Source organism: Lygodium microphyllum, chromosome 27, assembly GCF_053477565.2.
Source record: "Lygodium microphyllum isolate KBCC chromosome 27, Lygodium_microphyllum_v1.1.10, whole genome shotgun sequence".
Lineage (NCBI taxonomy): Eukaryota > Viridiplantae > Streptophyta > Polypodiopsida > Schizaeales > Lygodiaceae > Lygodium > Lygodium microphyllum.
In genome coordinates, this window is record NC_141161.1 from 91011444 (window position 1) to 91033506 (window position 22063).

A 22063-nucleotide genomic window follows, 5' to 3' on the forward strand; every position below is an offset into this window, starting at 1 on the left:
ATGCAAACAGTGCTTTCTAAACTGTTACAAGCACAATCAATTCCAGTGGTCGTTTAGTTGGCAAACTGTTAAGGAGTGAATCCTTCTCTCCGAATGCATCCAGCATTCGATCCGGAATCAGTTGCAACTTGGCAAGATTCCTATTGTCTTTGGGTTAGGTCATACCCTGTTAACCCAACTTAACCAATGTTTTAGGTTTTATTAATAGTAAATCCCGGCGGCCATGTCGCTTTAATTTATTGATTAATCATTTGCGTCCGGGCAATTACTTAACTTTCCTTAACTTGGCAAATTTTCCCTAATGAGGGCGATGTAACAGGATGACTAACCATCCCCTTGCAAGTTAAACTTGCGCAAGAACCTGCCAACCTCATTCCAAGGAATGGCAAAACTTCCTTGCGATCAAACCACAAGGCTATGCGACGTTGCAACTTGTTGCACAAGTGTCGCCTCCATTCCAAGAGATCATTTCACCTATTGAATGGCATTTTCCGGTCACGGAATTATCTTCAGACGAGAAGCAGGGTTTAGGGTGTCTTTTTACCCAACCCATCCCTAATTTCACTAGATCGACAACGTTTAGTCCTAGGGTTCCAACTCAATTCGAGTTTCATCATTTTGAACGATTGGTCCTTAGGATAGGAACCCTAGATTATTGTTTGCATGAGCACCCAATTTACTCAACATTTCGGGAATATGGTTAGGGCCATTGGGCATGAAGGTTTCGACTTAGCGACAATTGGAAAACTTGGCCGAATCCTTAACGTGCTAATACCTAGTTAGTGTTTGGGGTATCTATCGTGTTGACTGACCCATGCCATACGAATCCCTTGCGGCTAGGTGATTTGGGTAATTCACTATGCTTGTCTCGCGACAAGGATGAATCCTTCCCTAGAGATAATAACTAGATCTAAAGAAGAAAAATAGTTTCGACTATCACCATACATGTAAACATGCGACTCACTCTATCTTTCATTGGTAAAGTAAAAATACATGATAAGCTAGATACCAACTTTCTTAGGACCTACTAGGACTTACTTCAAATAATCATGTCTACTACCTTGTTATCTACACTTTAGAATCTCATGCTTTGTTTAAATCCTGCAAACTTTCCCAAATGCAACACTTGATGAATGAATTTTATGCACGATGAAAGTGCAACATGCAACCCTTTCATAACTACAACGTAGTTAAATGAGATTATTGTAGGGTTAGTGTTGGCATATTCTTTCTTGCAAGCACATGCCACATGCCAATCCATAGATTCATTTTTGATACACCACCATAACTTTTCGGATAACCTCCTACGGGTGTTAACAACTTTTCCCCAAGAACCATTACAATAAAGATTTTTCCTAAATTGCGACATATGCCTATTCTTTCCATGACTAGTCAAAAATACACTTAATAACTTCAGCCATATAATGATAGGCGGTAGGTGTTCTAGGCTCGCTAATTTGAAATGCATGATAAGGCAACATAATACTAAGGTCGTACTATGGATAGACAACTCACGTTCATCATATTGAAAATGTTAATAACTCCATTTCATGTCATGAGATAATTCTAGTAATCGATCAAATAGACAAATTTTCCTCAATTGCCTTTTAATTCGGCTTGGCAAATTTGAACATGCATAGGAGCTTTCATTTCATAACTTTATAGATGCATGATATGCACGGACCCTTTGTCTATATTTTATCGAATGTACTATTAACACTACCCATGAATTAATGATAACGTAGTATGAATTTCCCTATGGAGTTAAGCGTATCTAAAACATCTCTTCATGTGGAAATATATTTACGGAACCTGGATTTGTGGATCCGCGGTGATATCCACGTGTAAGTCCGGGGAAGAACCTTCCGCAGGTGCGCCTTGCGTCTTCTTGGGAGCCATTGTAGACGTGATTACGGACTCCGCAGATTCCCTCTAGCCTTTACTCTTACTCTTCGAGACGGCTAGGAGGTCGATACCTTCTCTTCGCGTAGGAATAGGAGTTTCCCGAACCCGGTTTTAAAACTGAGAAGCCCGCATAGGATCAAGGCCTATGGCCTTAACCTTAGAAGCTTCTTAAAGAAGCTTCTAAGAAGCTCCTGGGAAACAGCAGCGACGTCGGGGGGTCCCAATGATTGGGAAGGAAGTCGTGGTCAAGGCGAGGATGGGCGGCGGAATGTTGGCGGTGGCCTGGCAGAATGTGGCGGCGGACTGTGGCGGAATGTGGCGGCGGACTGTGGCGGCCTGGCGGACTGCGGTCACTCTCCCTTCTCTCCCTTCGATCGTCCTCTTCCTCTGATCACCCAGCACGGCAGCCTTCACAGCACTTAAATAAGTGAGGGGGAGGGTCCTCCCTCACGTCCTACGCGGCATCATGCATGCCTACATTCCCTTACGAGCTCCAGTCCGAAGCTAAGTCATAGCAGCTCCCGTCTCTCTCCTCCAGCACGATCGTTAGCTGGATTTGTTTTTATAACCATAAATCAAAAATTTCATTTTGATTTCTTTCCAAGAGGGGGTTCACACAAGCATAAGCGGTTTCCTTGACTTTGGTCTTGTTCATGCCAATGGAGAATGTACAATTTCATTATCCAATTATTCAATGCCGTCATTCCCTTGCATGAGTATCATACGGGTTGGAAATATTTACAACGGAAATATTACAGTCTTTAACCTCATCAAAAATAGTAGCGTGCATATTAGCAATATCATCAGCACTCTGAATTCTATTTGATAAAGATGCAACAGGTGTAGAAAATCTATAACCATAAATCACTTCAAACGGTGCTTTCTTTGTAGATGTGTGTGGTGTATTGTTATATGCAAATTGCAGAAAATGTAAATGTGTGTCCCGTGTCTGTGGTTTAGAAATAGTATAAGCATGTAAAAGATCTAAAATAGTACTGCTAGTGGCTTCTATTTGTCCATTAGTTTCAGGATGAAATGCAGATGAGAAATCAATCTTTGTTCCTAGGTTAGCAAACAAAGTAATCCAAAAGTTGTTGCAAAATCTAGAATCACGATCAGAAATAATGACTTTTGGTAATCCATGATTAGTGAAAACAGTTTTCAAAAACAATTGTGTTGCCTGAGATGCTGTTAAAGTTTTCTTACATGGAATGAAATATGCTTGTTTACTAAACCTGTCTACTACAATCCAAATCATGTCATGGTTAGCTTTAGTATTAGGTAAACCAGTAATAAAATCCATAGAAATCTATTCCCATGGTCTTGATGGAATAGATAAAGGTATAAGTAAACCATACTGTTTACCATGATGTCTCTTAACTCTTTGACAAATCAAACATTCAGAAACAAAGTTAGATACATTAGTGTCCATATATGGCCAATAAAAATCTTCAGTCAATGTATGTAAAGTAGATATGATACCTCTATGACCTTGATATGGAGGACAATGAATCTCATTCAAAACAAAAGATCTAAATGGGACTATAACACAAAAGATCTAAATGGGACTATAACACATAACCTCTTTTCATAAAACATGAATCCATCATTGTAAGACAGTGAATCAATAGGAATCTAGTTATTTCCAACTAATTTATTCCAATCAGCATGAAAAGTAATGTCCTGATGATAAGTATCTTTCATAGGGATTAGAGAATCAAATGATATAACAGAGATATTATGAATAGTCCGTCTTCTACTTAATGCATCGGCCACTACATTTTCTTTACCTGGTTGATATTCAATAAGGCGATGAAAACTCTGAATAAAAGCTGCCCATTTGATATGTCGGTCAGATATTTGGGGTTGACTAAGTAAATGTCTAATACTTTGTTGATCAGTCTTAATCATAAACTCAGAACCCATTAAGTAATGTTTCCATTGTCTTAAAGCTTGTACCACAGCTAATAATTCTTTATCATAAGTGGAATATTTAAGTTCGGATGGTTTCAGTTTAGAACTAGAATAGGCTATGGGATGATTATCTTGCATAAGTATGGCTCCTATTCCAGATCCGCTAGCATCAGTAACTACTAAAAATAATGGTCTATTGAAATCAGGTAGTTGTAATACAGGAGCATGGGTTAATGCATGTTCCAATAAATCAAAAGATTTCTATTGATTATCAGACCAATGATAAACAATACCTTTCTTTAAAAGTTTAGTCAAAGGAAAAGCAAGTAATGAAAAAATTCGCACAAATTTCCTGTAAAAACTAGCAAGACCTAGAAAAGAACGTAACTCATGCAAATTTTTAGGTATTGGCCAGTTCAATATTGCTTCTATCTTCTTAGGGTCAACCTTAATACCTTCTAGTGACACAATATGACCTAGATATTCAATTTCTGTTTGAAAGAACTCACTCTTTTCCGGATTAGCATACAATTGATTATCTTTCAACAACTTGAAAACCAAAGACAAATGTTCATAATGCTCTTTCTCATTTTTACTGAGAATACTATAACACAATGCTGATATTTCAAAAATATGTGATTCATCATTCTACTAAATGTAGCAGGTGCGTTAGTCAATCCAAAAGGCATCACTAAAAATTCATAATGACCAAATTGTGTTCTAAATGCAGTCTTGAATATGTCAGATTTATCTAATCTCACTTGATGATAACCAAATTTAAGATCTATTTTACTAAATATTGCAGAACCTTGTAGTTTATCCATAATATCATCTACCCTAGGAATTGGATATCTATTCTTTACAGTAATCTTATTTAGGGCATGATAATCAATGCACATACGATAAGTATTATTATTATTCTTTACTAATAAAATAGGTACACCAAATGGAGAACTACTAGGTCTAATCAATCCTCTATTTAATAATTCCTCAACTTGATTTTGAATTTCTTTTTGCTCTATCTGGTTATGTCTATATGGTGCTTTACAAGGTGGTTGTGTACCAGGAATTAAATCTATTTTGTGGTCTTCAAGACGTGAAGGAGATAATCCAGGTGGTAGATCTTCTGCAAAACAATCTTTAAATTGTGCAAGGAATTCTTTATGCCTAGGATGCATATGTTTTTCTTTAGCTTGCAATTCATTCACCCAAATTAGATAAGATTTACTACTTTTGCATAATGCACGTTTAGCTTGAATATGACTAAGCAGTGGAAAAGTATTAGATGCATGCATACCATATAATGTAATGTGTTTTCCTTGAAAATGAATATTAATTGAATGCATGGAATAATCTATATCAGGATTATGTTGATGACACCAAGGCATACCTAAAATAATATCACTGGACTGTAATGGTACAACTAGAAAATTCATTCTTTCAGTATATTCACGAATTTGAATTTCTAGATCATGCACCTCTTGTGTTCCATTATACGTTGTGCCTAAGAATGCTGCTTTAATACGATAATGCGTAGGAACAGTTTGTAATTTCAATTCTTTCACTAACTTTGTAGAAATAAAATCATATGTACCACCATCATCATGCAAAATAATCTTTTCTTTTCCATGCACTAAACATTTCATTGTCAACAAAGAATGTGGGGTTGGCATACCTGGTAAAGTATCCGAAGGAGTAGTAATGTCGTCCTCATCTTCCGTAAAGTCAGGCATTTCCTCATGTTCTTCATCTTCCATTGCTCCAAGATAGTTGATATGGACAGGTGGCTTCTTCAATTGGTAATTGGCTGCTAGATGTTCAGGTTGATGGCATTTGTAACACACTATATGTTTGGCTTTAGATACATTGTTTGCAATGGCAGGAAATCTAGGAATATTAGGATTGGGCTGTGAAGATGGCTTAGGGTTTTGATTGGTATTTGATGGCAAAGCAGGTGGTTTTGTCCAAGACTTACGGAAAGATTATGAAGGAAGTCGACTTTTATTGAATCTTCTAAAATTTGAATTGAATTGCTTAGAACCATAGTTACCATTTGCTTGAAATTGTTGTGGACGCTTGTCTCTTTCTCGAAGCTTGTCTTAAGTGTCATGAGCTAGAGAAATTGCATCTTCAAGAGTTACAGGTTTGAACATATTGACTTCAACGTAGCAATGCCCAAGTAATCCAGACATATACTTACACTTGTGAGTCGCTTCAGGTACATCTTCAAGTATGCGTAACTGGAGTAAGGCATTCCAAAAACATTTGATGTACTGAGAAATAGGCTTACGATCTCTTTGCTGAAGAAGGTCCCATTGTTTTATGGCTTTTTCATGGAATTGTGGAGGAAGGAAATTTTGCATAAACTTCTTCTTGAAACTCTCCCAGGTATTGGGACAATCTATGCTCTTACGAACCACAGTCCACCAAAGAGATGCTCTATCCACTAAATGATTGGTGACACACTTGATTTTATCTTTTTTAGCGTATGTTTCCTCATGAAAATAATCATCAAACTGACTGATGAATGCAAGAACAGTTTCTCCATCTCGAATGCCATTCAAAGTACAGAATTTGAAATTTCTTTTACTTATCTTTGTTTCTTTGTGGATAGATTGAGCTTCGAGAGTCGCATCAATGGTTCGTCGAATAAGATCTTCGGATTGTGGTCCATATTTGTCGTTAGTCGATCTTTGTAAATTGGCCAATTGAACTTGCAATGCTTGCTGGGCTCTTCTTTCTTCATCCAACTGCATCATAATTAAATCCAACTTTTGTTCCACGGTAGGTTTAGGAAGATTGCCTGCAGCCATTAAATCATCTATATTTTGTTCTGTCATCCTGCAAAACTTCAAAAGACCTCACACTCTCAAAATCCAATTAGCGGGATGAGTGTAGCTCAAGATCGGGTGTACAAGGCTTATATATTTTTGTTTGGCTTTCACGGTCTTCAACTTTGGCAATTGCGGGGTTTGAAATCTTTGTAAAATCTTTGTTTGTCTTTCTGCGTGTGTTGAAACTGGTTCAGTAAATCTGCGTATGCGAACAGAGTCTTTTAGGGAACAACTTTGCAGTTCGGTGCTTCTGCGCAGGAACAGTCCTTATGGGAGTTTTGAGCACAAGTCAGTTCTGACTTCTGGTGACTTACTGGACTTGTAGAGTTACAGACTTACAAAACTTGATCAACTTGGAGGATTTGTGTAACTGATGACTTGGGTAACTTAGCTTATGCCTAGTCTAGCAGCAAAAGACGATTTTTAGGGGGGGTGGGCGTTTTATCTCGCCGAAAATCACGGAGAAGGGCCGCTGATGCCGTCGAATTAAAAAAATGATGGGCTAAGCTTTTAAAAAGCTTAGCCTTGAAGCTTTTAAGCTTTATAGAAGTTATGAAACTTATCTCTGAACTTCTGAGAAGATGACTTGGAGAAGAAGATGTTGGAGTGGTCCTCCGCCAGTACAGGCCGGTCCTTCGTGATCAGAGGCTGTAAACTGAGGTTCTTGACCTCTAGGAATCCACCCGTATCGACCATTCGCGATGAGACTGACCGTAGAGCTCGATTGTTCCAGGAGCTCCGCCTTTGCACAAGATGGGTAGCGATTGGAAGCTCTCGATCTCAGCTTCACTCTGATACCACTGGTGTGCAGATTGAATGATGTATGCTCACGTAGTGAACGCCGAAAGGTCCCCAAGAACATAAGAACTCTACTTTTTGCACAAAACTCAAGATAGAAAGCATGCACGACATGAACAAGAGACCAATTGGATGTAATCTCCCCCCATGCCTTGTGTGAGCGCTCCACAAAGCATATATTTTATGTATTAATCATCTTCAAGCTCAGATAATAGCCCAAATTACAAAATAGCATGATTTTGGCTTTTGAGTTTGCTTTAGCACAAAAATAGAAATAAAGCTAATGGTCGAGCGCCCAAAGAGTCAGGCATACCCAATACAATATCCAAATACAAATATCATAATGGTGCGTCCATGCGCATACAAAATAATAAATAAATATCCAACGCCTCAATAAATAGGTGCGACAAAATATAGGCGCCATGCCTAAGGTATGCGCCCATCAAAATATAAGTGATAACTCGAATACACGCTATCCTCCAATGCTTTCCTCCGCCACTGCTGCTATCTCTACATATCAACTGAAGCATTCACAATCATTAGTAAAATAATACAATTAAACCGACAAAAGTGAATACCTAGCAGTCTTCAGCTACATAAATAAATCAACTGGTTAGAAATCAATCCTAACCTTAATTTATCACGAGTGCGCACTCTAAACTCATAAACGTTTATTAATTTAATATGTATTTTGTGGAATCACCCACTATGGAATCACCCATATACACATTAAATTAATGAAACGCCCGAAAAGAATAGGCATCCCCGTCAACTTCTCGCACAAAGAATCCACTTTGTGTATGAGCCCCAGTGAACAAAGTTTATGGAATCCACCATAAAACCTCATGGAATCCACCATGGCACAGAATCCATCGTGAAATATGCCTCCTGGCATCATGATGCTTTCTCTCTTAGCGGATTAGATGTCTCGGCATCCATGGGCATCAATGCATCAATCATTGCCTCCATCTCAGGCTCCAAGATTGGAGGAAGGTCTTAAAGATTGCTTGTCTCGTCTTGTATTGACTGTATAGACTGAGTTGTGCCTTCCAAGTGGTGGATTGGCTTAGGCACTCCATCCATCCCATGACCATGAACTCTTCTAATTGGCCTCAATAGGTGCATTCCTTCTTGGGATAAGATGTCACCTCCCTGTATAAATTTAATAGTCATTTCTAATATTTTTGTGTATGATGTTCAATTAGTTTCAAATGTAAGGCATGATTGATACACGCTTTTCTTACCATTTGGTCAAAGTCTATGATCACTTGATCAATTGTCTCCAATTGGAACTTGTTGTCATGATGCTATGCGTCTACCACTTCAAACATGAGGGTGGGGTTTTTTGCTAGGAATTTGATATTAGTAGTCAGCATCATTAGGAATTTATTTTCCGTTTTGTGTGCCTTTTTGTTTCCATGACACACAAGTACATGTAGTTAGGCTAGGCACATTTTCTTCAATGCATTCATAATTTTTGTGGAAGCATCATTTGATTGATTGCATTGCATGGATTTTAATTTACATTTTTCAAATCACGTGAATGATTGGGCACGAAGTTCTCTTTCAAAATATATTCTTGTTAGGTTATATTACATGAAAAACAAATTCACATATAGAGGTATTTGGATTCTCAAAGTTACAAGCTTTGTTGAACAATAAAAAATATGATGGAATTTGATATGATTCAAAGATGGGAAGTCTTGGGGGATTTTGATTGAATAAGAGAAGAACTTTGGCCAATGCCTTAAAGTCTTACTCTAGAACATCAAAGGAACCTAAAAGAAGCACTGTAAAAGCATTTCGAGTAGATAAGCATATATGGAAGTCAAAAGGGCCATAGGCCCTAACATCCTTCTTTAATTTCTTTTGCCTCATCTCATTAAGCCATTCTCATCATACCTCAAGCGTATACCTTCCTTGAGTTTAAAAAGGAGAGATAATGAGAAAGTACTCAAGTGGCCCAAATATTTGTTTAAATGATCCATGCTGCCAAGTGCTTGTTGAGAGCCTCACAAATTGTGGCCCTTTATTGGTTTTTGCATTTTTTGGCTTCCAAGTGAGAACATGCATCCAAATCTATCTTATTGTTAGTATTATCTGGATCTCAATGGGACTCTCTCTTGAGTTCAAAGCAAAGCAAATGGCCCTTTGTCTCCTTACTTGGTGATGGTTGTGTGAATGTCAATGATTGTTCTCCATATATCTACAATGGAAAGTGAGAGATTGTGTATAATTTTCATAGGGTTGGTGACACTGCAATTAGAAGGTTATCTTATTTGAAGAGAACATAATACATTTAGAGCAATGGACAAAAAAATCATACTTTAGAGAGATTATGTTTCCATTCTTTGACAAGATGATGATGATGATGTGATATTTATGTATCAATAGTCAAAGGAGGAGATTATCCTAATATGACAACATTGCTACCGGGGGAGAATGTTTTATAATCTTGTAATCAAAAACCTCAGAGGCTATCATTGCTCGTGATGATGGCATCACTATAATGAAAACCTAGACGTCATACAAGAGGAAAAATATCGAATGCTTTTCATAATCTTTTTGCAGGTGACATGATTGATGAAATCATTGATGTCAAATAATGAAAATTTTTTTGAAGCTTTTCTGTGGAAAGATCGCAAGCTTTTAAGTGTAATTGCGTGAAGGTGGAGCTATTGATGGAGGTTTAATAAGTTAAAAAGGATTAGGTGTGGAGTGACACAACTAGGGGAAACCTTCCTACCTATTTGCTACATGCTGTTGAGGAGCTATGGCCATGAAGGATGCTCTAGCAAGATTGAGGATCATTGATTATTTTCTAATGGCCTGGTTCACTAAGGCCACCTTTCCCTAAGATGCGATTAGTATGGAAGCATCCTCTATTGCCATGCTAACTCCATATGACATAGCTAAACCTACTTCTTCGTACTGATTCAACCGACAACCATAATGAGGATTTCATGCTTTGTCTTTCTCGCACATACATATATGTCTATATATCAAAGTTGAGACTGTTCAAAGTTTAGGTTACAAGTTTGAGTTGTCATCATTCAAGAATACACAATGGATACATGCCTTTGGAATGGACCTAACGAAAAAGCAGTGGCAATCATCTCAACTGCTAGGTCAGCTAGTGCCATGAACTTAGCTTATATATGATATTGCTTAGCCTACAGTATGGCGCATAGCCCCTCCTCTCCAAACAATTCAATGAGAATCAAGTTATTGTGAATTCAGTTGTTATCACATGCGAATGCGCTAAGGTTTTATTTGTAGCAAATGCCATGACATGGATTGGTACCTTGTTGAGAGTTTTCAAAGAATGGTCACTTTCTAGTACCTTAGTATCAGCACTACTGGAATCTCAAGCTTCATCAATACCAACTGGCGACAAAGGAGAAGAAGTCACAATGCATTATACTTGCATGGACAGAACATCCACATGAGAACGAAGTTGCAATTCTAAAGAAGAAGAAACTTAAAATTGTGAAAGAGATGGAGCTATCATAATCAGTACATAAAGCAGTAGCATGCCATGTATAAGCATTCTTTAACATATCGACATTGCCATCCAAACAAACTGACCATATTTCTCTTCATGATTGATGCATGATCACTTGGTTTGGTATGGATTCCTTATATAAATCTCATGATTGAAATTTGGATTTTGTAATCTTACTTGGATTCGTACTTGGAACTCCCTGCTCCAATCTCGCATAGTGTCCCTGCGAGGACAAGTGACTTTTACGAAATTCTACGGGTATCCTATGCGACATGGCCAAAGCATCCTACGTGTTCTATAGACAAGCGTTGCTTTTGTTTGATTGCCAGCTTGCCTTGAGAGTAAGGACACGGGACACACTGATTAAGATATGCCTCGCGATCTTGAACATCACAACCATCATCGTTTTTCATTTTGTCTACATTACGACAAATGATTGGTTTTTATTCTTATTCTCTTTTTCCTTTTTAATTTGTTTGAGAAGGGATTTCTTCTCTTGTATTTCAATAGAATTAATGTCAACTGAAACATCTTGGTTTACAACACATAACCAACTAGTTTAATATACATTATAAAGATTCCATATAAACCTTCTTACATTTTAACATAAATTTTTAGGAGCTATTGAGCTTACACAAGTATAAGGCAAAGAGTCATCTTTTATTTAAGTTTTTCCAATAGCTAATAGACATTACATCATGATAAGAATCCTATTATAAATATTTACCCATGGAAATTAGATACATTAATAGTATGGTTAACCCTAGATTCCTTCAAAATAAACATTAAACAACTTTTAGATTTTCCATCCACTATATCTACTTAAGGTTGGTTCTAATATAGGGAAGATGATCAATATTGATAAAGCAATACATGCCATTCCATATCCAATACCTTTCATAATGGAGAAAGATTATAAAGTCAACCTAAGGTGTACACAAATTGATCCATTTTTATCCAAATTCTAGAGAGTGCATGGCCTTGCAAATCTAGAGTCTATAGTCATATCTAGGTGCATATCTATATTTGTAACATGTCTATCCACTGAATCCTAATGGCATAAATTTGTCAAGAGGTAATTAATGTAACTTATGCTCAAAACTCCATTGTAATAATCAAGCTGCATTACCTCAAAATACTTAAGTCTACCTCATAGGAAAAGTTCCACCTCAACCCCACAAGGATCAACCAAAAGCAAGCCTAAATCATGACTATAGTCTCCTACCATGGTTATCTAACATTAGCTTAAGATAACTACTTTGCTATCATCTCTCAAACTTTAGTAGAACATTGCATTGGTTTAAAGAGAGTGAGAAATGAGGGGGATTAATATGCATCAACCACTTTTTTAATAAGGTATAGTCTCAACTTAGGTCCCCTAAAATAACATTAATTTGGATCTAGGATGACACACTAGGATAGTTGACATTCGATTATTCCTAACTTACCTTAATCTTACATTTCAAATTTTTAATGGAATTCTTCTCTTGGCTAATTAAGAACACTTTGCTATATAAAAAATCCATGGGCAATTTAAGCACCCCCTTCCTTCGATAAGTAGCTTTAGTTTTCTAACTAACCTTACACAATTTATCCACCTCTCTCTGCGCTTTTCGTTTCATGTTCTCTCCCCCTTCTCTTTCTTTCTCTCCCTCTCTTTCTTTGTTGCCCCTCTCTTTATTTCTCTCTGCCTCCTCGTGTTTTCTCACTCATTCTCCTCTCTCCCTCCCTCCCTTTCTCTCTCTCTTTCTTTGTTATCTTTCATGATTATTCTCTCTCTCTCTCTCTCTCTCTCTCTCTCTCTCTCTCTCTCTCTCCCATCTTGCACAGCGTCCCTGTGAGGATGAGCGACTCTCATGAACTCCTATGCATATCCCATGCAACATGGCCAAAGAGTAGTACGTGTTTTATAGACAAGGGATGCTTTCATTTGATTGCCAGCTTGCATTGAGAGCAAGGACACGGGACACGTTGATTAAGACACACCTCATGATCTTGAACATCACAACCATCATCATTTTTCATTTTTTCTACGTTACGACAAAAAATTGGTTTTTGTTCTCATTTTATTTTTATTTTTTAATTTGTTTGAGAAGGGATTTCTTCTATTGTAACTCAATAGAATTACAACTGAAACGTCTTAGTTCACAGCACATAACGAACTAGTTTAATATACATTATAAAGATTCCATATAAACCTTCTTACATTTTAACATAAATTTTTAGGAGCTATTGAGCTTACACAAGTAGAAGGCAAAGAGCCATTTTTTACTAAAGTTTTTCCAATAGCTAAGAGACATTACATCATGATAAGAATCCTATTATAAAGATTTACCCATGGAGATTAGATACATTAGTAGTATGGTTAACCCTAGATTCCTTCAAAATAAAAATTAAACAACTTTTAGATTTTCCATCCACTATATCTACTTAAGTTTGGTTCTTCTAATATAGGGAAGATGATCGGCATTGATAAGGCAATACATGCCATTCAACACCTTCATAATGGAGAAATAATATAAATTCAATCTAAGGTGTGCACAAATGGATCCCTTTTCATCCAAATTCTAGAGAGTGCATGGCCTTGCAAATCTAAAGACTATAGTCATATCTAGGTGCATATCTATATTTGTAACATGTCTATCCACCGAATCCTAATGGCACAAATTTATCAAGAGGTAATCAATGCAACTTCTGCTCAAAACTCCCTTGTAATAATCAAACTACATTACCTCGAACTACTTAAGTCTACCTCGTAGGAAAAGTTCCACCTCAACCCCACAAGGATCAACCTAAAGCAAGCCTAAATCATGACTATAGTCTCCTACCATGGTTATCTAACATTAGATTAATATAACTACTTTTCTATCATCTCTCAAACTTATGTAGAACATTGCATTGGTTTAAAGAGAGTAAGAAATGAGGGGGAGTAATATGCATCAACCACTTTATTAATAAGGTATAGTCTCAACTTAGGCTGCCTAAAATAACATTAATTTGGATCTAGGATGACACACTAGGATAGTTGACATTCGATCATTCCTAACTTGCCTTAATCTAGCATTTTAGATTTTTAATGCAATTCTCTTAGTAACTAAGACCACTCTGCTATATAAAAAATCCATGGGCAATTTAAATACCCCCTTCCCTCGAAGAGTAGCTTTAGTTTTCTAACTAACCTAACACAATTTATCCACATCTCTTTGTACTCTTTGTTTCATGTTCTCTCCCCTTTCTCTTTCTTTCTCTCTCTCTCTCTCTTTCTTTGTTGCGTGCGTGGCGCCTATCAAAATATAGTCCAAAGTCGAAAACCCGCTAGACTCCAATGCTTTCCTCCGCACTGCTGCTATCTCTCTTTGTTTCTCTCCGTCCCCCTCTTGTTTTCTCACTCATTCTCCTCTCTCCCTCCCTTTCTCTCTCTCTTTGTCTCTTTCTTTGTTATCTTTCATGTTTATTCTCTCTCTCTCTCTCTCTCTCCCTCTCTCTCTCCTTCTCTCTTACTTTTCCTTTCTTCTTCTCCCTCTTTCATTTCCTCTCTTTCTCCGTGAATGCACCTCATTCTCAAGACAAACAAACAAAAGAAAAGAAGAAAGAACAAGAACAAATCAAGAGGAGACAATGTACTTACTGCAAAGGCCTGAGGATGGATTCTTTGTCTCCTCTTTTGGATGGCCTCTCTTCTTCCTTCATACACTTCTCCCTCTTCTTCACGAATGGTAGTAGCGGTAGCGGCGAAAGGGGTGAGAAGCTCTCCTTCTCTCTCTTTCTCTATTATTCTCCCTCTCCCTCCCAAAGCCACGATCTCTTTCACTCTCTCCTTTGCGGAAAAATGCTGCGATCGGGCTTCGTCCGCTTTTTTTTTCTCAGAGTGATGTTGCTATTTGTGTACTATCTGTGTTGCAAATAGAGATGTTGCTAATTTGCATCAGAAATGCCCATCACTATACCCCTATTCCCTTGTGTGAATGTCTAGATATTTTTGAAGGCTAAATTCATACTTGAAGATAAGTTAGCTCACTTGTTTTTATCGTAAAGATAATATCTTTTAATATTTATAATGGCATTCATATATTCATTCTTGAAATTTACAAAATCATAGAGGATCAAGGCACAAGAAACCAAAATTCTCCTTGAGAATCCAATTAAGTTGACATAAAACCCAATATCTCCTTAGATTGAGAGAGACACTTCTATAAGGAAGGAAACTACATCTAAGAAGCCAATTGTAGCAAAAAATCCAATTTTCAAAAAGGAAACTAAGAGTGAAGGACATAGAGAATATTTCAAATGCAAGAGAATAAGAGAGAGACATTAGACAAAGAGAGAGAAAAATATGAAAAAAAGAGAAAGTAGCCATGAAAACTGTGTGCAGGGAGTTGAAGGTAAAGAGACTAGTATTTTCCTTTTTTTCCTCAAAAAAAAGTACCAATTTTAACTTATATTCTCACTCTTTGAATTATATCCATATCCAAAGGTTTTGTTTCTCAAAAATAAAGAAATGACTTATTACAATGTCATAAATTATGGAAACGATAGAGCATTACTTGATTTTAACATTACGGAGGTATAGAAAATCTTGAAAAAATATGAGAGAATCAAAGTTGAAGAGTAAACCACTCATACATGTACAACATATCGAAATCTTCAAAATTGAAACCTTGGCTACCAAATCTTCTTGAAAGAATGCATACAAATAGTAGATAGCTTTGTATCTAGTATAGACTCTACTAAACCACGTCTAGAATAACTTTCTATAGATAGCTCTAAAAGAGATATACTATATATTGAATTCTTCATCCAATAAATAGGCCTCTTGGAGCTCTTCAATCTTATCATGAAACCTTTCATGCCCATATTCTAGAGAGAAAATCAATCATATATTTTCCTTTGCATTGATATAAGTGATGTAAATATATAATTTTGTAATATAGCCATCCATCTACATTGCTTAGGAGTGGGGTTGTATTATGAGATGAAATATATGAGAACTCTATGATCCCTTTTTCATTCTAAACTCCACAGAGAAGTGATATTTGTAAGCATTGACTATTCTTTAACATGCTACACTTTCTTAGGACTAGCCTTAATTTCTCTTTACTAACAATATGCTCCAAGTACTCCACCTCACTTTGCATAAATCAATACTTTGTCTCCTTAGCAAATAACATGTGGTGCCTCAAAACATCAAATAATTTGCTATAGATGAGGATACCATCAAAGAATACCAAGACAAACTTAAAAAGAAAAGGCTACACTAATTTATCCATGAGACTCTAAAAAGTGGATGAAGCATTAGTTAACTAGGAATTGATAAAGCCCTCAATCAGTTCTAAATGCTATCTTTATTTCATCACCCTTTCTCATATAAATCTTATGCTTGATCTCAAATCTATATTTGTGTAGTTTACCCCCTTAATCTCTTCAATTCTAGGGATAGGATACTTGTTCTTAACAATAATATTATTGAGGTCCATATAATCCATATATATTCTAAAGAAACTATCCTTCTTATTAACCAACAGGACCATAGCTGCATAAGTTGAAGAACTAGGCTTAATAAATCACATCTCTAATAAATCTTTGATTTTCTTAGTAACCATTTGACGTTCATATTTGAAAAGCTTGTACGGTGTCTTATTTACTAGCTTTGAGTGAGGCTCCAAATCGATTGGGTTAACCACTACTCTCTTGGGAGGCAGCATTGTAGGCACGTGAAGCAAGTCTCTATACTCCTCTAAAATGCTTTTACTCTACTGAATTACATGTTGATTCCTTGGGTGGATCAGTTACCTCTTTACTAAGGTGAAAAAAAATAATCTATGAGTGATTCTTAAACTCCTATTTGAGCTTCTTGGTTGATGAGCTACAAAAATCAATAGTTATGGATTCTCTCCAAGTGGATGACATATCCCTCACTATCAAACTTCATGTATAGTTGGGAACAGTCCATACTAATCCTTTGTAATTACATTAACCAATCACAATATACTATCACATCAATAGGGCCGTCCACCTATGCTTCCTAATTTTCACCCAACTGTAGGGAGAATTTGGAGCACATTTTCATGCTAGTATCCTCAACACCACTCGCTAAACCTTTATGGGTTGCTATATTTCAATGGAAAGACTATGAAATCCTCCCATTTCTTACTTATTCACATAATTGTGTACTACCTTTGTGCACCAAAATATACATAGCCTTTCCATGGATGTTACCTTGAAATATTAGTGTACATGGACTCTTCAAACTTATCCATGCATCCATACATTTTGAATAGGCTAAAGTGGAAATATACAGTGGCTCATTATTCTCTTATCCACTTAAATGAAAACAAATGTAGTCACCTAGATCAAAATTAAAGTCTTCCTTTAGGGTCATCGAATTGGTCCTTCTCCAGTGGAATCATCATAGGGTTGAAGCATTACATGGCCTATTTTCATCTTGTTTGCTCTCGACTTTAGGATTGACTACTTTCTTAAAATTCCCATGATGCCTTGTTGCATTATAATGTGGAGAAGTTTGAACTTTAGGATTGTTTCCTTTGAAAATCTCCCCAATTGTCCCTATTTTATGGTAGCTTTGGTGTCCTCAAAACTTTGCTTAATATCTATTTTATTTTTTTTGTAGTCGCAAGCATACCTTTTTGCTAACTCTACCACTTGGAAGTGAGTGGAGGACTTTTGTGCCATAATTTCTACTAATAAACTAGGTTTAGCCCATAAATATACTTATGCAAATTTGCATCATCATTGGCACTCTCAACACACATGATTAGATTCAAGAATTGGTTGGTATACTCTCGATCAGTGACAAACGCCTTTGGTCAAGCTGATACCATCTGTTGGCTAGTTTTCCTTTTTCTACAAGTGAGATAAATACTTGGGCTATGTGATTTTTGAAATCTTCCCATCTATGGATTTGGTGAATTTCCCTATTACCTCCACAACATATGTGCAAAGCCTTCCAAAGGAGGGTAGCAAACTAAAATTTTGATCATTTGATTATCAATATTTAATAGGAAATAGGAATACCCATTGTATTTTGGCAAAACAATCTTATCTTGAAACTCTCTTTCATTAATGTTATACTACATATTAGAAGCTTCTTGTGCATTATAATGATAGTCCAAATAACTTTCACTAGGACTTTCATTGTTAGAGAAACTCCTTTGAAATATAGCTTGAAATCTACACGTAGCAAATGGTTAACCTCTTAACCCTTGGGAATTAGTTACATGAATGCTTGCAATTAGTTCCTCATTTCTTTGAGAAGACTCTCCCACCTCATAACTATAGTTAAGAACACCCTTCCTTCCAATAATACCTTGTTGTGAATTCAAATTCAAGGGTTGAAATGATTTTGTATCTTTAGACTTATTTCTACTCTCTTTATTACCTGATTATAATATCACCGATTCAGATATTTAAGCCGTAAGTTTATCCAATGATTACTTAGTGTATTGGCCATATAGTCAAAAACCTCCTCTGATTGAGAACTAGAGTGGACCATTTTCTCAAGCATTTTTTCAATTTTAAAAACCAACTTAAGATACCTCACTAGATCTCGGGTTTCATGGTTGTAGAAGGTTGCATTCTGAATAATATATGATCCATGCTCTTGTGAATCCTCATGATGATCTTTTTGAGTATGCTTAGCCATAGAGTCCCTTACATGTTGTTATATATACTCATTTGCCCTGTTGCTTATCATTTTTTGAGATATTTCTATTAGACTTGTTGTTATTAAAGTTGCTATAACTTTTGACTCTTGTATTGAAACACAACTCCTTGATTAAAATTGAAGTTGACGACTTCCAGTTTGAGAGGAGATATCAAGATTATCATGAGATTAGGAAGATAATATTCTAGAACCAATTCTCTATAATTGTCTAGAATAGTCATGCACCTTATAGAAGGCCTAATTTAAACTAAAAGCAACCTATCTACCCTATTTAAGACATCTAAACTCTATATAAATCACTATGAAACTTGTAGGTACTGAGTAATATCCTATAGGGCATGTATTCCACATGTAGGAGCTCAATAATATCCTACAATACTTGTCTATGTCTTATAAGTAACATATAAATTCTAGTAACACAAGTAGTGGACAGTCCATAATTTGTGGTTACCTACGAATTCCATGAGAATCTTGAAATTTTCTTATTTCTTTTGAAAAAATCATCTCTAATCCTCCACATGTGGTACTTGTGTGAGGGATAGAGTGGTAGGCATGGCTCTTTATTGGGGCTCTAAATTGCTAATGGGTCTACAAAGTTCCATCTAAGGCAAAGTTGTGTACCCCTTTGGAGTCCTAAGTAGCAAGGAAGGGTCATCTCTCCTTTCTGTTGCTACCTCATCTAACAACTATCTTTTTCCACAACGTGTATTTTAACATGGTATCTAAAAAACAAGGATGAAGTGCATTGACTCAAAAGGAAGCTTTCAACTTTAATGATATGCAAAAAATTGGATAAAATCAAAGGATCAAGGGGAGAGATTACCTCAACAATCCTTGATTCACATAATTTCTAGCTTACCCTTTAAATTTTCCCAGGATTTATCAATGACTCAAGCAAAAGAGATCAGAGATTTAACAATCATGAACAAACAATGAAAATGCCATTATGCATTACTCTATGGAATCTCAAACTTTTGTATTGAGACAATTCCATTATAGAGGAATGAAAGTCAAGGCTATAATTGATTTAATCTCTCTTCAAGCAAATGGATAATGGATTGGGTAAGTTAAATAGAGACAATTACAAGAGAAATTTAGTGAAATACCTCTTCAATGAATGGTTTGAAGCTTGAAGGAACCAAACTATATCCAAGCCTTGTGACCACCATCTTATCCAAGATATCCTACAAGATGGCAAAAGGTTAGCTATGACCTAGCATTTTGGTCCTTTTGGCTTAAGATTTGTCAATAGCTCTTAGTGTGAGCCTTAAATAATGCTAGTCTACTATCTATGGGTGGACTAAAGCTTTGATACCAATTCTCAAGAAGAGAATTGTGAGAGAAGGGAGAGGAGAGGGAAAACTATAGAAGAAAGAGAATACGAGAGAGAAGGATTGGAGAATGAGAGAGAAAGTAGTCATGGAAGATGTATGCAAGGAGTTGAAGATGAAGAGACTTGCACTAGTACTGAATGGTAAAAAAAAGTAAGTCTCTTACATCCCTATACCAAGCCACTATAGCTACTATTTTTCTTATGTTTTTCCAAACAAAAAGACTAATTTCTACCTTTCTTTCCACTCTTTACACAAACTAAAACTAATAAGTGAGATGCCTACAACAATTCCACTTTTGCCAAGAAATCTACCATTTCCAAGAAGCTTGTTTACTATTACCGAAATAGAGCAAGCTCCTAAAAAAAGGCAAGGAGAACAAGACCACAAGAGATGATGATAATGCAAAAAAGAATATACCCAATAAGAAGCAAAAGTAAGATGAAAAAAGGATATAAAAGACAATGGTCAAGAAAGGGAATTAGAAGCAAAGGAAAATCCAATTAGAGCTACCCAAAGGAAGACTTGAAGTAAGACACCATTGAAAGCCTACGAAAAGTCCCTAGAGAAGGCCCTAAAAAACATCGTCAATATGTTTCAGAAGAAAACCCTAAAAGGAGAGACAAACCTAACTATCCCTAGAAGGACTTTCATGAGGACACCAATGAAGGAGGCATAGTCTAAGACATGTCCTTGAATATGGGGGCTATATGCGAAAACTATGTAAAATGTATTCTTGTGTATACATTATCTCTATAATCAAGAACAAGTAATACAATATCAATTTTTATTGTTTATTCATTTCTTTATATTGTCATTTTCTCATGAATTATTAAATTTGAGAGTTATACCTATGTTTATTCCATAAGGCAAGTTACCTTTGATATTCTCAAATGTGTTACAAAATATTTCAAGCCATGTAATGAGAATGCTATGTATCTTATTGAATTAACAAGAGCAATTAGTTTAAGCTACATGGATACTAAAAATATTGGTCAATTTAAGGCTTTCCAAATCTACCAATGCCTAACTTGGGCAACTTATCACATGCCTAAGCTTCGTGTGCCCTTCTTCCAATAAATTCATCATTTATTGGAAGAAGGGAAAAAGAAGCTCATTTATTTGATGGATTTTGAAGGGACTTTGTCCATTTCCTATTTATTCACAAATATTTTTTATCCTCATCCTCCAAATAGATAATTATAGTAAAGTAATCATTACTTTTCTCAACGTCTATATGTGCCCATCTTAGTCTTCTTTCATTGCTTATACTAGAAAGCTAGATGTAATGCTTGTCTTGAAATATTTCATGACAATGTGATGATGTCCTTTAAACATTTAAAGAGAAGAAAATCACCCTTGTATACTTTTTTTACTTTTTGCTAGACATAAATAAGGTTTGGTTGAATTAGTAGAAAGTCAAATGTTATAATGAGCCACACACTATACTCTCCTATTGGTCTACTCATTAATCTCATCATTACTAAACAGGTAATCAAAAGATTCTCTTTAACTCAAAATTTTACCTAATCTAGTTTGTATGATCAGATTTATAAACATACCCTACCTTAAGAAAGTTATCTTACTTTTCTTTAACAAGATGTGTGCATTGTGGGTTCATTAGATATTATCTCTACTCTATCATCTTAACATTGGAATTTGTTGGAATAGTATGTATTAGCACAAGCAAAGGTATTTCCTTGAGGTTAGTGTATACCTAAGGGAGGTGCACATCCTCAAGGGAAGTTAAATGGATCAGGAGGTGAGTTTGTATCGTGAGCATGCTCGCAGGCAAGTACTTCTCAAAGAGACAAACCGTCTCCATTGCTCACCTTGCAGATTCAATAGAGGACGTCTTGATCTCCTTCTATGAGATCCATTGCAATAAATTTGACAACCTATAAATCGTCTCACGTATTTCTAGAGTGAGCATCCCATGATCATGATCGGTAGTTGGTGCATAGATCGAATGCAGTAAGCACGCGTAGTGAGCGTCAGAAGGTCCCCACGAACAAAAGAACTCTACTTTTTAGTGAATTTTAAAAGGATTTTAAATATTATTATTATTTTTGCAATTAATTCTCTATATCATAGT